Raw genomic sequence first — 6,465 nt, 5'->3', positions numbered from 1 at the left:
CTATGGTGGAATATCTACTCCAAATTCCAAATTGAGAGGAAACACCTTCATTTGGCATTACTGTTCTTTGTGTTCCTTAAAACTACCACAAAGGTCAGCAATGTAACAGAATCCACGTGAGCCAGCACACAGCCACCACTGGGACCCTCCCAGGAGCGCTGGACGAATGGCAGCCAGAAACATCTGAACCAATTACATGTAATTAATGATTTGCATCCAGGTGTTAGCAGTCCCCCAGAGAGTAGGGGCATTTTAAAAAGAAGCTATGTCCTCCAGCATCTCATAATTGTCAAAGGTGTCAGCCTAACTTACATAAGATATGATCCTAGCCATGTGGCGGTGATAAAACCAACATTTCTTGAATGCTTACTCGCTTCACGTGCACAACCTCACTGAGCAAATGGGAGGCTTCCATAGACACTGTATTATCCTCATTTGATAGGTCAGGGACCCGGGGCACAAAGAGATGACACTGCTCCATGGAACACAGAGATTAGTCCTTCATGACAATGACCCAAATTACATGCTGGGGAGTAGTGAAGAATAAGGCCAGATAAATTCTATGGGTCTATATTGTGAAAGGTATGCAAAACTAAGCCAAATTAAAACTATGATACCACTGCACACCTATTAGAATGGCCAAAATCCAGAACACTGAAAGTTCCAAATGCTGAAGAGGATGTGAAGCAACAGGCATTTTCATTCATCGCTGGTGGGAACACAAAATGGTTGCAGCTACTGTGGAAGACAGTTTGGCAGTTTCTTACAAAACTAAACATACTCTTAACATTGCTCCAATAACGGTTCTCCCTGGAATGTATCCAAAGGAATTGAAGGCTTATGTCTACACGAAAACCTTCACACGAATATTTACAGCAGCTTTATTCAAAATTGCCAAATTTAGAAGCAACCAAGATGCCCTTCAGCAGGTGAATGGATAAACTATTACAGCCAGACAAGGGAATATTATTCATCACTAAAAAGAAATGAGCTATTGAGCCATGAAAAGACATGGAGGAACCTTAAATGCATATTACTAAGTGAAAGAAGCCAATGTGAAAAGGCCGCATACTGTATGACTCCAACTATATCACATTCTGGAAAATGAAAATCTATGGAGACGACAACAAGATCAGTGGTTCTGAGGGGATGGGGTAGAGAAAGATGAACAGGTGGAGCACTGAGGATTTTTAGGGCAGTGAAAATACTGTGTGATAATGTAATGGTGGATACATGTCATTATACATTTGTCTAAACCCACAGAATGTACAAAACCAAGAGTGAACCCTAATGTAAACTATGGACTTTGGGTGATGATGATGTGGAAATACAGGTTCATCAATTGTGATGAATGTACCACTCTAGTGAGGGATGTTGATAATGGGAGAGGTTACATGCTTGTGTGGACATATGGGTTATATAGGAAATCTCTGTACCTTCCTCTCAATTTTGCTTTGACCCTAAAACTGCTCTAAAAAATAAAGACTTTATTTTTTAAAAAATGAACAAAAACCGCCCAATCAAAAGATGGAAACTTTTGGTCAGATAGTAGGCAGCCATTGTCGTATCCTGAGCAGAGGAGTCATGTGTTCATAAATGGGATCTCTAAAGACAGTGAGCCTCACGACAACATGAGGAATGGGCTGGAGAGAACAAGAGGCTGAAAGAAGGGGCGGAGCCAGAAGGGTTTATGGCATGCCTGGCACAAGATGAGTAGACCTGAAATGGGGTCATAGCCATAGAAAGAGAAAGTAGGGGAGACTCTGTGAAGACTGTAGAAAGAAAGGTTGACTTGGTACCTGAGTGACAGTGACAAGGAGGATAAAAAAGAAGGAAGGGTGAGGCTTTGAGATGTAGTTCAGGTCTCTAGGCTGAGCATCGGGAAACATCAAAGGCACCAATGACCAAAATGGAAGAGTTGGGAAGGGCAGTTGGTCTGGGTAAAAGATAGGAAGTTCAGTTCCGGACATATTTGCTAAGGCTGAGATCAAAGCAGGACAGTCCAGGTGAGATGTTCCATGAACATGGAGATACTAGACTGGAGTTCAAAAAAAAAAGGTTTGGAGCTACCTTCACAGAATGATAACAAATCATGGGAGTAGATCTCCCTACGTAGAGAAGACAGGGAAAAGAGAGAAACCTGCTGAGTCCTGCCCCCATGGCATACCCACACTGAGGGCATTGGAAGAGGAAGAAGAACAGAGAAGCAGAGAAATAGAAAGAAAACTAGGATAGACTTAAGACCACTAAGAAAACAATGGAGGGGAAACACAGGACAGAACCAGTTCACTGTGTACCAGACTATAAAAATATGAACCTCCAAAGTAATTATTACAGTGTTAAACTCCTTAAAAGAAATTGACAATCGAAACATGTTCTGGTTTACATCCCCTTTCATTGTATGCATAAGAATAGTAGGAATATGTCTTTTGTATTGTTCTGTAGTTGACATTTTTTAGTGATTGTTTAATAATAGCAGGAAGAACAATGCTCTAGCGATATTATTTTAGGCATTCTATTGTTGCTTTTGCTTACTCTAGCCCAAGAACTCAAAATACTAAGTCTGCCTGAGACATTTTAATGAGGTCAATCCTTTTTCAATTTCTGGAACAATTGTTATAATAAACATTGTATGTTTCATTTTTTTAAAAAGTTGTAATTTATTCACTTCTTGATGCCTTCCTGATTTCTAAAAGGATTTGTATCGGAGCATCATTTGTGGGTTCAATCTGTCTGCAAAATCTTTACCAGCTCTTAACTAGGTAACTGAACTTGTTGAGTTACAACTATCCTTACCAGTCCCATGAAATTTGCGGACAGTTTTGTTAATGAATAATGCAGGGTTTCGTGAATTCCCTCATGTCCTTGCCCAAGTGAGGGTAGGTTTTCTGGGTCAGTTCCTAAAGGCACTCCCGCCTAGAATCAGTCACTCATGCTGCACGTCTCCAAACATTCCAGTGTACCTGCAGCCTCGGGAGAGGGAACACCACCAATCCAGGGCCCTCGTTCAAGCTAGGAGCTTCTTATCACTGTTCTCCTAGACTTTGCCCTCAATGTCTCTCTATCCCTCTGGGACAAAGAAGTTCAGCTATCACGATTGCTGATAGCAGAAACAACGACATCTGGTATCTGAAAGGAGGAAACTTTAAGGTCATCTTTAAATGCAAAGACCCTTAGACTTGTAAAAGGACAAGTAGAATTATCACACTCGTGTATAATACCCCATAATAGTGTGCATGAAAATAATATGCCAGGTTAATATGCTGTATTTCTTCCTTAGGTTTAGAGGTGAGATGTCTTTGCATAAGTTTCCCTGAATTCCCCAAAGCTGGATTGGGTGCTCGTATGGCCCTTGGTCTACCTTGATTGTAGCATTTACCAGCAGGAGTTGTATTTGCTTTTCTTTCTCAGTATCTCTCTTCAGACTGTGACCTTCCTGGGGGCAGACAGTGGGTCCCACTAACTGTTGCATGGCCAGCACCTGGCAGAGTGCATGGCATGAAGAAGTGCTCAGAGTATATGTGTGAAATGAAGGGAGTAAGGAATGGATCCCTGGGAGCAGGGGCAGATTTGCCAGGGAAACTGAGGCACAGGATTAATGAGTCCTCCGAAATCATCTCCCTAATCAAAGCAGACACAAAATTTAGGATCTTCTGGTCCCTAAACCATACTCTTCTGTACATATGTGACTAATACATACTACTCATAATTTTGTAAGACTGCACTTTTACACACATAATTTTTGTACATTATTTCTCCTGGTTGGTATTAGATATGTTTCCCTTCACCCTGGTCCAATTCTATATGTAAAGAGCATGATGATTTTGATTAAATCTTCACCAAGCTCACTCCCGAGATGTTGGGTTCCTGTTGCTATCATTGGGACTAAATCAGATATCAGACTTCTCATTTAAATTACATTTCCAGTAGAAATACCCACATGAGAATTAAATCTCACTTCACTTGAGTTCTAAGTTATTCAGTCCCAGGAGTGGTGACTCATGGTCTAGAGATGCCAATATCGCTAGGCAGGCATCACCACACTTCCAGCAAAGTTCTCATTTCTGATCCTGAGAAATAATTTCTTAAGAAGAGTCACACAGACCTGTTGGTGGGGCAATTTGGAGGCTGCAGAAGGAACCATTCATTCAACTCAGTATGACTGCAATACTGAGAACACAGGGCACTCACGACATCATAACACTATGGGCACATTTTTGTATCAGGCCTGCACCCTGTTCCTCCCTTCTTGCCTAAGAAAGAAATGTTAGGAGGGGAGTCATGGGTAGGTGTGGCAAAAAAATTACTGGCTTAGAAAAGCCATCCACTAGTAAATGAACAGTATAGCCATGGCAGATATGATCAAATGTAAAATCAAACAGCCTTTCATATGAAAAATAAGTAAGTTTGATCTTTACCTGGCACATAGTAGGTGATATTTGGGAGCACAAATGCAGGTAAAGTGTGGTTCAGATACTCCAAAGGAGCAGGTAATCCAAGAATCATTTGTGTTGGCTTCTGTATTAGAATTTGATTGATTCGCAGCATCTTATCATTCAAAATGTATTTTTAAATGATATTTTGCTTGAATCAATATTGAAGTTATTTCAACTTTTTGGTATACCTAACAGTTGATTTAGGAAGGAAGGAAGTAAAACAATGTTATCAATGGCATGAAAAGTGAGACAACCTTTTAAATTAGCTAGATACTATTTTTGAATGGATTTTCTCGTACCCCTCTAAGTCATATGCATTTCTCTGTAATTAAGCCAGGAGAAATATAGTGTAATGATAACACCTGTTAAGTCAATTGGTGATCAGAGGGTATCTACATGCCAGATCTCTTAAAACACTGTGTGACACCTTGAAGTATAGAGCAACACTACTACACAGGAATGTACTTGGGCTTTAGAGAATGAAGAGAAGTAAAAAAAAAATCCCCATCTCAATAGTAATGAGTTTGATTTCCCAGGTAGAAACAGTTTGGGTAAGTGAGTGGCTTGTTCTTTAAAGTCCTGCCTGTTACAAAAGCTAGCTCTTAAATTAGCTTCCCTTTGCTAATATTATCAATCAGAAAATCTAAGTCCAAGTAGAGGTTCATATTTCCCAATAGAGACCTTTCTCTCATTCACTTGCCATCAGATTTAGTAATCTCTCCTTGGAAGTGTTAAATCTTTTGGTCAATATTTCTACACCCAAATAAAGTGTTCTGGAGCCTCCTCTTTTGGAAGTATTTTGTCATCACTGAAGAGTGTTTAACACTCTATGATGCTAGACTAGACACTGGGCTAGGAGCAGCAATCTGAAGTTCATTATTGTTGGTGTAATCATTAGTCCTTACAATACCCAAAGAAGGCACTGCCAGCAAGGACTCAAACGCTCTATGAAGAGACATGAGTGCATATTATCAGTTTATTGTGGCATGTAACAGTTTATATTCAGTGAAGTAGAATCAGTGAATATCATTCTTCCAGAAAAGAAGTAAAACGAACAAACAAACAAACTGAAGAGCAAGATTAGGATTCAGAACGGTAAAAGAGTAAGTGAGAAATGCGGCAAGTAGCAAAATCATTTTTAAACATTTGGCGGGGGTACGGTGCAAAATGTGTTTAGAAGCCACACCTTCCCGGGGTTTTGTCTACAAGGCTTTGACACTGCGAAACAGCTGAGGTCTTTATTCTGAGGGGAAGGAAAAAAGGAAAGAACAACGGTACATCAAGGACAGTCCAGAGCTGGAAGTCTTTACTCTTGCAAGCCGAATCCCCAGCTCCGTTCCGGGCAAGCACATAGCCGGAGGAAATGAAAACTAGGAAAACAATTTGTCCATAGAACAATGAGATGGAGTTTCATTTTGGTTTCACACTCAAATATAAATGTGGTTATAATTTTTTTAATATATTAATACAAGGCAATGAGTCGAGTACGGTAACTTCTTAAAGCTACACTACATAAGAGCCCCACTTCTGTTCTTGAGCGTGTTTTAGCAACAGAAAAGTCGTGGGAAAGCAAAGATACAGCTGTTTCCAGGCAAAAGGCCCAGAACTGTTCGGCATCAACCACCAGTCTCCGAAGAACGAGAGAAACACGCCCTAAGAGACTCCGGGGCACATGTGTGGGGCTCCGAGCAGCGTGGGGCTCGAGTGTCCACTCCTCCCGCCCGCGACTCACCCAGGCACCCAGGGCAGGTGAAGGCGGCCAGCCTCTGAGAGCCCCGCGGTGCGAGTTCGAATCCTGCTGACTCCCAGGCACCCTCATCCAGCACGGTGCGCACCAAGTTCTGCACACTTGCCCCCAGCCTGAAGAATTCCATAACTCGCCCCTACCCAGCCCACAACAAAGGAGGCTCCCTAATGGATGCGCGATCGCAGCCCACAGAAATCACCAGCAAGGACCAGCCAGTTGAGTGCACCTGGCCATGCCACACGCGACCCCCTAGGGACGGGCGGGAGGCTCTGGCCAGGGACA

The sequence above is a fragment of the Pteropus alecto genome, unplaced genomic scaffold (assembly GCF_000325575.1).
Source record: "Pteropus alecto unplaced genomic scaffold, ASM32557v1 scaffold13, whole genome shotgun sequence".
Lineage (NCBI taxonomy): Eukaryota > Metazoa > Chordata > Mammalia > Chiroptera > Pteropodidae > Pteropus > Pteropus alecto.
This window is presented reverse-complemented; position numbering follows the sequence as displayed.